Below are 11,580 nucleotides of genomic sequence, written 5' to 3' on the forward strand. Positions count from 1 at the left end.
ACGTGGTGGACTTGATTTTACCAAAGATGATGAAAACGTAAACTCACAACCATTTATGCGCTGGAGAGACCGTTTTGTCTTTTGTGCCGAAGCTATTTATAAATCACAGGCCGAAACCGGTGAAATCAAGGGGCATTACTTGAATGCGACTGCGGGTACATGTGAAGAAATGATTAAGAGAGCTGTATTTGCAAGAGAATTAGGGGTTCCTATTGTAATGCATGACTACTTAACTGGGGGATTCACCGCAAATACTACTTTGGCTCATTATTGCCGCGACAATGGCCTACTTCTTCACATTCACCGTGCAATGCATGCAGTTATTGATAGACAGAAAAATCATGGTATGCATTTCCGTGTATTAGCTAAAGCATTGCGTATGTCTGGGGGAGATCATATCCACTCCGGTACAGTAGTAGGTAAGTTAGAAGGGGAACGCGAAATGACTTTAGGTTTTGTTGATTTATTGCGCGATGATTTTATTGAAAAAGATCGTGCTCGCGGTATCTTTTTCACTCAGGACTGGGTATCCATGCCAGGTGTTATACCGGTAGCTTCAGGTGGTATTCATGTTTGGCATATGCCAGCTCTGACCGAAATCTTTGGGGACGATTCTGTATTACAATTTGGTGGAGGAACTTTAGGACATCCTTGGGGAAATGCACCTGGTGCAGCAGCTAATCGAGTGGCTTTAGAAGCCTGTGTACAAGCTCGTAACGAAGGGCGCGATCTTGCTCGCGAAGGTAATGAAATTATCCGAGCAGCTTGCAAATGGAGTCCTGAACTAGCCGCAGCTTGTGAAGTATGGAAGGCGATCAAATTCGAGTTCGAGCCGGTAGATACTATTGATTAACTAGATAAAACTAAAGATAAAGAAGGTATAAATAAAAAAGAAACGAAATAAAAAGAGAAAAAAATCAGTTATGAAATGCAGTAATTCTTCTTTATTCTTCTAATTGATTGCAATTAAACTCGGCTCAATCTTTTTTAGAAAAAAAAGATTGAGCCGAATAAAAATAGATCATGATATGATCATGAGACTTGACAAATTGAGATTCGTCTATTCTATATATCTAGAATATATATATTAAGGTATAATACAATAAAGAAATACAAATAAAATAATAAAATAATAAAATATAGTATTATCATATGATAATGATAATGGAATCAAATACGCAGTATTTACAGAAAAAAGTCTTCGTTTATTGGGAAAGAATCAATATACTTTTAATGTCGAATCGGGATTCACTAAGACAGAAATAAAGCATTGGGTCGAACTCTTCTTTGGTGTTAAGGTGGTAGCTGTGAATAGCCATCGACTACCTGGAAAAGGTAGAAGAATAGGACCTATTCTGGGCCATACAATGCATTACAGACGTATGATCATTACCCTTCAACCGGGTTATTCTATTCCACTTCTAGATAGAGAAAAAAACTAAAGGAGAATGAATGAAAAAAGACATAGTTTGGAAGTTAGACCTTTTTATAGGACTCTCTTTCAATTTCAAAAAAGAGGACGTTTGAAACTTTTAACAGGCGTAATCGTGAGTCAACAAGTGACTCGAACTGTGTGTAAAAAAAGAAGCATTTTTTTTTTTTCAAAATGCTAGAACTAGATAAGGAAGTTTTCTATAACCTTGAGAAAAAGGATAAAAAGGTAGTTTTTTTTTAGTTTATGACTCCGATCAAGAGCGAGAAATCCTTGATTTGGGATTGGACATAGAACCTGGACCCATCGTAGAGACGTTTAGTTCAAAAGAAAGGATCGTATCCTGATGGTAAGAATTATACTTTCGTGGAAATACAGCGCTATAGACTTCAATGCGGTAGAGTAGACGTTTTGTTTCTAATTTTTCTGGACCAAACCTCCGCTCCGACCCAACGATACAATGAATTTTTTCTGTTCATATTCATAAATAAAAAAGATTCGGAATCGCAATGCTACTATATGCGTCCAGAGGAGTATTTGGAATAATATTCTTCTATAATCCATTATTGCGGGGGGTCTTACTAACAGGGCTTCGCTGCACGGGACAGGTCTTCGTCGAAAAGCTAACTCCACCCGGCATTTTCATACCCTTTCTTTGGGTGGTATATCGCCTTTTAAAGTCTAAGAGGGTAGTAGGGGATCTATAGTAGGTAAGATAATTTGCCCTTTGATTTTGATTGAATATACTATTTTTCCGCCTTTACCACGCATTATTGTATGCGCTTCTAGAGAAGTATGTATGCAGGAAGTAAATTCTAACCGCTTTCTTTTGAATCCAATTTCAAATTAGATTAGAAAGATAGAAAGGCCATGAGGATGGGAAAATCAAAATAAAATCTTTTTAATTAGTTCTCCTTTTTTGGAATTTTCTTATTATCCTTTCATTTTTTTTACAGAATATTTTTCAAACTAAAAATAAAAAATACAATACAATAGTCAATATTCCTTATAATAGATATACTTAATTATATCATAAGAATCTTAAGATATTTTTCGACTAGATAGAAATAGTAAATTTGAATTGAGACACCTATTCCATGACGGATTTAAACTTACCTTCTATTTTCGTGCCTTTAGTAGGCTTAGTATTTCCGGCAATTGCAATGACTTCTTTATTTCTTTATGTGCAAAAAAATAAGATTGTCTAGTATTTTTTAGTGTAAGTAATATAATATGGTAGGGTATGTGGCTTTTTCTACACACACTTTCTACACACAAATGAAAAACGGTTATGGATGCGGATATAGGCTACGAGCATAAATGCATGAATATGCAGAGCCAGGTATAGCGAGTTTTATTTTATTTATTTTAATTGAATCAACGAATATTTTTTGAATAGAAAGTCAATGTATCTAACCTATTATTTCACAGGAGTACTAGTTGCTGAAGGCGATTTCAGAATCAAAAAAAGTAAAGTCAAAATTATTTAGCTTATTCTCTCAATTTCAATCGACCGCTGCTGGATTTAGTATATCTAATATGAATTGGCGATCAGAACACATATGGGTAGAACTTCTAAAAGGTTCTCGAAAAAGGGGTAATTTTTTCTGGGCCTGTATTCTTTTTCTAGGTTCACTAGGATTCTTATCGGTTGGGATTTCCAGTTATCTTGGTAAGAATATTATATCTATACTTCCATCTCAAGAAATTCTTTTTTTTCCGCAGGGGGTCGTGATGTCTTTCTACGGAATCGCAGGCCTATTCATTAGCTCCTACTTGTGGTGTACTATTTTGTGGAATGTAGGTAGTGGTTATGACCGATTCGATAGAAAAGAGGGAATAGTGTGCATTTTTCGTTGGGGATTCCCTGGAATAAAACGTCGCGTCTTCCTTCGATTCCTTATGCGGGATATCCAATCAATTAGAATTCAGGTTAAAGAGGGTCTTTATCCTCGTCGTATTCTTTATATGGAAATCCGGGGCCAGGGGATCATTCCCTTGACTCGTACTGATGATAAATTTTTTACTCCACGAGAAATTGAACAAAAAGCTGCCGAATTGGCCTATTTCTTGCGCGTACCAATTGAAGTATTTTGAGGTATCTTTTTTGAACTGAGTTGAATGAAGAAAAGAAGAATTGGAAGAAGAAAAGTTTTCTCAACACAGGGAGGAAGTCCCTTCTAAATTGGATTTGTTATTGTAAGGGGATTTTTAAGTATTTATCTAAAGGAAGGAACAAACGAGGATAAGAGAAATTTGCTTTTAATTTTTTTTTATCCAAGTTAGATATATCGCATACTATTCTTCCTTTTTCATCCGAAAGGGCTTTTTTTTTATTCTATTTCACTATTTCATTCCATCTAGATCTAAGAAAGAACCCAATGCACTGAAATTCCACTAATAACTAATATACAAAAAAGAAGAATAGATACAGGGTATCAAACCTATAGAGTTTTTGCTTCAAAGAAATAGAAATATCATGAAATAGAAATATCATCATATAGAGTCAGGGAATGGAATAGAGTCAGCGAATGAAGCATATTCATTAACAACTCCATTTACAGATCAAAAATGAAAAAAAAGAAAGCATTGCCTTCTTTACTATATCTTGTATTTATCGTACTTTTGCCTTGGGGGGTCTCTTCCTCATTTAACAAATGTCTGGAACTTTGGATTAAGAATTGGTGGAATACCAGGCAATCCGAAACTCTCTTAACTGATATTCAAGAGAAAAGGATTCTAGAAAGATTCATAGAATTAGAAGAACTTTCTCTCTTGGACGAGATGATAAAAGGGAAACTAAAGACACATGTACAAAAACCTCCTACAGGAATACACAAGGAAATAATACAATGGGTCAAAATAAATAATGAGGATCATCTCCATACCATTTTGCATTTCTCGACAAATATAATCTGTTTGGCTATTCTAAGTGGTTCTTTTTTTCTGGGTAAAGAGGAACTTGTCATTTTGAATTCTTGGGTTCAGGAATTCTTCTATAATTTAAATGACTCAATAAAAGCTTTTTTTATTCTTTTAGTTACTGATTTTTTTGTTGGATTTCACTCCACCCGTGGTTGGGAACTAGTAATTCGTTGGGTCTACAACGATTTTGGATGGGCTCCTAACGAGCTTATTTTCACTATTTTTGTTTGTAGTTTTCCAGTAATTCTAGATACATGTTTGAAATTTTGGGTCTTTTTTTGTTTAAATCGTCTATCTCCTTCGCTTGTAGTCATTTATCATTCAATTAGTGAAGCATAAATTCATTTGATCTCCCGATATTAATATTAATCAAATTAGCAAGCATCTTTTTTTAGAAAGAAAGCCCTTTTCCATTTTAGCAAAATTCTTTCTATTTATACCTACTTTAAGGTATTCATCATTGCAGTACAACTGTTGCAGTAGAATGACAACAGATTCGTGTATAGGGAACTAGATTAGCTTAGCTACCTATCTAATTTATTGTAGAAATTCTGGGATCTGCGATTGGACATGGAAAATAGAAATACTTTTTCTTGGGTAAAGGAACAGATAACTCGATCGATTTCTGTATCGATCATGATATACGTAATAACTCGGACATCTATTTCAAATGCATATCCCATTTTTGCGCAGCAGGGTTATGAAAACCCACGAGAAGCAACTGGACGAATTGTATGTGCCAATTGCCATTTAGCTAGCAAGCCCGTCGATATTGAAGTTCCCCAAGCTGTGCTTCCCGATACTGTATTTGAAGCAGTTCTTCGAATTCCTTATGATATGCAATTGAAACAAGTTCTTGCTAATGGAAAAAAGGGAGGGTTGAATGTAGGTGCTGTTCTTATTTTGCCCGAGGGATTCGAATTAGCGCCGCCCGATCGTATTTCCCCTGAGTTAAAAGAAAAGATAGGAAATCTTGCTTTTCAGAGTTATCGTCCCGATAAAAAAAACATTCTTGTGATAGGCCCTGTTCCCGGTAAGAAATATAGTGAAATTGTCTTTCCCATTCTTTCCCCTGATCCTGCTACGAAGAAAGATGCTCATTTCTTAAAATATCCCATATATGTAGGGGGAAACCGAGGAAGAGGACAGATCTATCCTGATGGTAGCAAGAGTAACAATACAGTCTATAATGCTACGTCAACAGGTATAGTAAGAAAAATACTACGTAAAGAAAAGGGGGGGTATGAAATATCCATAGTTGATGCATCAGATGGACGCCAAGTGATTGATATTATACCTCCCGGACCAGAACTTCTTGTTTCAGAGGGGGAATCCATCAAGCTTGATCAACCATTAACAAGCAATCCTAATGTGGGAGGTTTTGGTCAGGGGGACGCAGAAATCGTGCTTCAGGATCCATTACGTGTCCAAGGCCTTTTGTTCTTCTTCGCATCCGTTATTTTGGCACAAGTTTTTTTGGTTCTCAAAAAGAAACAGTTTGAAAAGGTTCAATTGTACGAAATGAATTTCTAGGTCCCGGGATTTCTTACCATCAAGTTGGTAAAAAGCCTCGATTTATTGGCAATTGCTAGAATTATCTATGATCTATTTTGGAAATCCTTTTTTTGTTTAGACTGCTTTTTGTTTATGAGATGTCTGGAATTCCTTATTTATATCCCATGCAAAAGAAGAGAATCCAAGGCAAAGGCGAGAACAATCAAATTAAAATTTCTTCTTTTTCGGAGGGATTGCAGGTCTTCTTAATCGTCTATTCGGCACAAGAAAAAGCCTTTTTCTTGTGCCGATTCTTCTTGTATCAAAATAAGAATCCTTTTTCTTCCTAATTCGTCAAAGATTACTATTTCTTCTTTATTCGGGTCTGTCTCTTGGACCTCTTTTTCTTTTGCTTAGGTTTAGCCGAGGTAGTGGACAAACAGAGGGGAAGAAAATATGGCGGGGGAAAAATTTCTTGTGATTGTGAGCAAATTGCTTGGCTTGTTTAATTAAGTTCAACTTCAAATTTACAGAAATTTTGCAAAAAAAAAGTAAACTCTTCCATTGAAGGTTTTTTTATTTTTAGGCTAGTTGAATAGTTTTGATTAAGGTTTTATTAGTTTATTACTCGAAACTAAATCAAGGATTTTCAGGATACTTCCTTCGTGGAATAAGATATTGGATCCTCGAGTGATCTCTTTTTCTTGTTGCTTCATAAGAGTGAATCGAATAGATTCAATTCGCGTTATAAGAGTAAAATAAAAATTCCGCGGGTCCTTTCCGCTCTAATCAGATAAAGGGGGGTAAGGACCCGCTAAGCTCCTACTTTTTCATGTTTACAATCTGGTCCCTCCGATTACTATAGAGATGAACCCAATCCAGAATATGAACCATAAAAGAAAACACCTACTAAACCAATCACAGCAATACCAGCTACAGTACCTATCAGCCAAAGAGGAATTCTTCCAGTAGTATCGGCCATTTCCCCTACTTTCCTCCACATTTTATCAATTGGTCATGCTAGAGACAAAAACAGTCATGGGTAGTTATAAGGATGGTATCCTTCCAAATGGGATAAGAGAATTCTTATTAGTCTCTTTCTTTCTCTCAATTGAAGAAGTAATTGGAAAATAAAACAGCAAGTACAAAAATGAGTAATAAACCCCAGTATAGACTGGTACGATTCAATTCAACATTTTGTTCATTCGGGTTTGATTGTGTCATAGTTCTATAGTTGGAATTTGTTTTATCGTTGGATGAACTGCATTGCTGATATTGATCCCAAGAAAAAAACAGTAGGTACAGCTAGTCCGTGAATAGCCAGCCATCGCACTGTAAAAATAGGATAGGTTCGATCTATGGTCATTGAGGGCCTCCTAAAAGGATCTACTAAATTCATCGAGTTGTTCTAAAGAATCAAAACGGTCGGTTATTAACGGAATTCCTTGTCGGCTTTCCGTGAAATACTCGTTTGGCCTAGGACTTCCAAACACGTCATAAGCTAAACCCGTACTGACAAATAACCAACCCGCAATGAATAGGGAAGGTATAGTAATGCTATGAATAACCCAGTATCGAATACTGGTAATAATATCAGCAAAAGAACGTTCTCCCGTGCTTCCAGACATGCTGAACTCCCAAAATTTTTGTACATTCAAAAAAGGAATTGATTCCGTAAAAGATGGGATCGACCAGTAAATAGAAAATTACTGATATTTCATCCTTGTGAGATTGTCAATTTTGTACCAAAGGTGTATTTTGAGTATACCGAATTAGTATAGCTATCCTTCCTATGGCACAGCAATCTGGTTTTGCCTGGTTCCGAAACATAATTACTTTTTTATTTTTTCTTTTTATCAATGCACTTTTTTTTCTTTTTATCAATGCAATGGGTTTAAGATTCATTAGCTTTCTCATTCTACTCTTTCACAAAGGAATGCGAAGAGAACTCAATGGATCTTATCCTATTCATTGAATAGATTTCTTTTTTATTAGAGTATCGGCAAGAAATCTTGGTTATTCACTCTATTTTTAAGTTTTATTTAAGTAAACCATGCACAATGCATAGGACTACCCCCCCCATTTTCAAATTTAAAATTTGAAATACTTTAATTAATTTTTAGTCCTTTTAATTGACATAGATACAAATACTCTACTAGGATGATGCACAAGAAAAGGTCAGGATAGCTCAGTTGGTAGAGCAGAGGACTGAAAATCCTCGTGTCACCAGTTCAAATCTGGTTCCTGGCAGAGAAAAAAAAAAAAAGATCCACCGAATAGGTATTGATCCAAATACCTCGAGATGGATTGTGATACATATTCATTAATAATATTTATTCATCTAAGTGGATAAATCTATAATATAAATATAGAGGCACTTCTTTTTCTTTTTAAAGAAGTTTTAAAATATATCTTTTCTTTATGATAAAGAAGGGGGTGAGATTCCCCTTTATTTTTTTGCGTTTCTTAATTTTGTATTCCGCTATTCCGACGAATATTTTTTTAGTCTTGCTTATCTTTATCTTATCTTATTTTCCTAGTTGTGCTAAGTAATGTGCGCGGTACAAAGTTCCTGGTAGAGAACTTCTTTGAGTCATCCTATTTTTCTGTTCATATGAAGGAAATTAATATGCGATTTTCAAAATAGGGGAATCCAAATGAAACCCTTTTTTTGCTCAGTCTATCTGGAATGCTTTTGTATAATTAGGAATTAATTATAAATAGGTATTCCGTTTCATCTAGGAAAAGAACCTAAAAATATTCCTTGACTTGAATAAAATCTGGAGTTGTGTTGTATAAGTGAGCATGAATTTCTTATCATTCAATGAGCATCTTGTATTTCATAAAAATTGGGGGTTATATAATCCTTACGTAAGGGCCAGCCTATCCAACTTTCAGGCATTAGGATACGTTTAAGGCGCGGATGATTATCATAAGAGATTCCCACCATATCATAAGATTCGCGTTCTTGAAAATCGGCACTTCTCCAAATCCAGAAGACAGACGGAATTCTAGGATTATCCTTTTGGGCAAAGACTTTTATGCAGACTTCTTCTGGATTATCTATACCATATTGTATTCTCGTAAGATGATACACGCTAGCTAAAGATCCACCGGGTGCTACATCATAAGCACATTGGGAGCGTAAATAATTGTAACCATATACATATAAAATGACAGCAATGGAATCCCAATCCCCTGCTTTTATTTGTAAAGTCTCTATTCCTCGGTGATCAAAGCCCAAAGATCTATGAACCACCTCATGTTTGACTAGCCAATTAGATAACCAACCCTGCTGCATTGTCTTCATCTCTCCCTCTTTGTATAAATATTTCACATTTCGGATGCAAGTTTGAAAGATTGCCCTGCTTTTTATTTTTCTACACAAAAGAGCCCCTCTCCTAATTCACTAATTTGTAGGAAGGTACTGAACTTTTGGATTTGAAAAAAGTTTCAGAAGATATATCTAATGTAGATGGTGATTGATAGAGCAATTCTTGCTCATAAGTTCCTGTATGAGTACTGCGCCTAACATAAAGCTTGTGACTGGTAGTAAAACATCTATTTTTATTTTGAGATAGAGTTTGATCCTCAACTATTTCTCGCGATATCTTCTTACGAAGTTTTGTTAGGGCATCTATAACTGCCTCCGGTTTAGGTGGGCAGCCCGGCAAGTAGACATCCACAGGAATTAACTTATCAACTCCCCGAACAGTACTATAGGAATCCGTACTGAACATTCCCCCTGTAATAGTACAGGCTCCCATAGCAATGACGTATTTTGGTTCAGGCATTTGCTCGTATAATCTCACTAAAGAGGGAGCCATTTTCATTGTTACCGTACCGGCTGTTAAAATTAGGTCTGCTTGCCTAGGACTTGATCTTGGTACCAATCCATAACGATCAAAGTCGAATCGTGAGCCTATTAATGAAGCAAATTCAATGAAACAACAACTGGTACCGTATAGAAGGGGCCATAAACTGGAGAGTCTTGACCAATTCGAAAGATCATTTGGTGTAGTTGAAATAACAGAATTGGAACTTGTTTGGTCAAGTAAGGGAAACTCAATCAAATTCATAACTGTCTCAATAGAATCTTTTCCTTCTTTTTTTTTGTCTAAATATTCAGTTAAGACCATTCCAAGGCTCCTTTTCGCCATGCATAAACTAAACCAACAACTAAGATAAGCACGAAAATCAAAGCTTCGATAAAAACGGATACACCCAATACGTCGAAACTCATTGCCCAAGGGTATAGAAAGACGGTTTCCACATCAAAAACAACAAAAACGAGCGCAAACATATAATAGCGTATTCGGAATTGTACCCAAGCCCCTCCCATGGGTTCTATACCCGATTCATAACTAGAAAGCTTCTCTGGTCCTTCACTAACCGGGGCTAAAAGTCCTGAAATCGAAAATGCCAAAATAGGAATAAGGCTTGCTATTATTAGAAATGTCCAAAAAATATCATATTCGTGAAGCAGAAACATAATGTACTCCCATTAATGTGGAATAGGCGGAACTTAAATTAGTCAATTCAATTCAGCATTGTCAATTTATCCAGAACTTCTCTCTTTTCCTCGGTGAAACAAGAATCTTTTTTGTTCAAACAAAAGCGCTTAGTTTAAGTTTAGCCTTTGTTTCCTCTGTGCTGCATCTTCTTTAAAGATTCATCCAATGGAATCCCAACTCCCTTTCTTTTGGATTTCCATTCTATTTAGATATGGTGTATGTAGATCTAATTCTTATATAAAGAAAACTTTCTCGTTTCACTTTGTCTCGCTTTCTCTAGAATCTCTAGAAAAAAGAATAGCTCTATCCTTTATTTAATATTTAATAATAAAATAATAAGAGACTATTAAATAAAAATGAGAATACTACTAAATTAGAACCTAATTAAGATAGTAGGACTAATCTATGCAGTATAATTAATGAGAAGTAATACTATAAAATAAAAATAAAGAACTCTATTTCAGAACTATGAGACAGAATATTCTGTTTTCTTATTTACTCTTTACTTTATTTTTTCTATTTAAAGTTGATCAATTTACATAATGTATCTATAAACAAAGTAATAAATATACTTAAAACAAAGTAGGAATTCGCAAAATGGATAAAATCATTGCAGTTATTATAGGGAAGTCTAGAGATATCCTATTTGAAGGAGGACGGGATTCAAATCAGGGAAAGGATCCTTTCTTCTATTGATTTGATAGAAATTCGTTTTTCTTTTCCTGTCTGTATGATTTTGATTTTCGATGAATGAGCCTTTGGTAATGCTTTTATCTCTATTCTATGTCGCAGGCGCCTATCCAGTCTATAAACAAATACTAATGAGAAAATGAAAACTATACTAAACTAAAGAAAACATAGGATAGAGATCCTAAAATCTAAAAAAGGGCATATTAGGGCTATACGGATTCGAACCGTAGACCTTCTCGGTAAAACAGATCAAACGGATTATTATCGAAATGATTTGAACTGTTTCAAAGACCCAACATGCATTTTTTTGCATTGGGCTCTTTCATAAACTGATTTAAAGATCAGTTAGTCCACCATAGTTTTTCTTTACGGAAAGATAATGAGATGGCTCCCTGTGCTCTGATTGATTTTTTGTATTATGATCTATCTAGGAGCAATACCAAAGTGTTTCAAAGGAGGATTACCTTGACTTAGGTCTGCCTCCGGTCTAAATTAAATCAACCTAAGTGAAATGGAGTCTCTATC

The 11,580-nt window shown here is 35.3% G+C and overlaps 1 non-coding gene across 1 annotated transcript; it reads left to right on the plus strand.

The window, feature by feature from the left end:
- The first annotated feature begins 8,028 nt into the window (after positions 1–8,028).
- On the plus strand, positions 8,029–8,101 carry TRNAF-GAA (transfer RNA phenylalanine (anticodon GAA)). The gene has a single exon. It is a non-coding gene; the product is annotated as a tRNA-Phe (tRNA).
- Positions 8,102–11,580: the final 3,479 nt, after the last annotated feature.

This window comes from Triticum urartu, unplaced genomic scaffold (assembly GCF_056163025.1).
Source record: "Triticum urartu cultivar PI428250 unplaced genomic scaffold, HENAU_Tu73 scaffold1284, whole genome shotgun sequence".
Classification (NCBI taxonomy): Eukaryota; Viridiplantae; Streptophyta; class Magnoliopsida; order Poales; family Poaceae; genus Triticum; species Triticum urartu.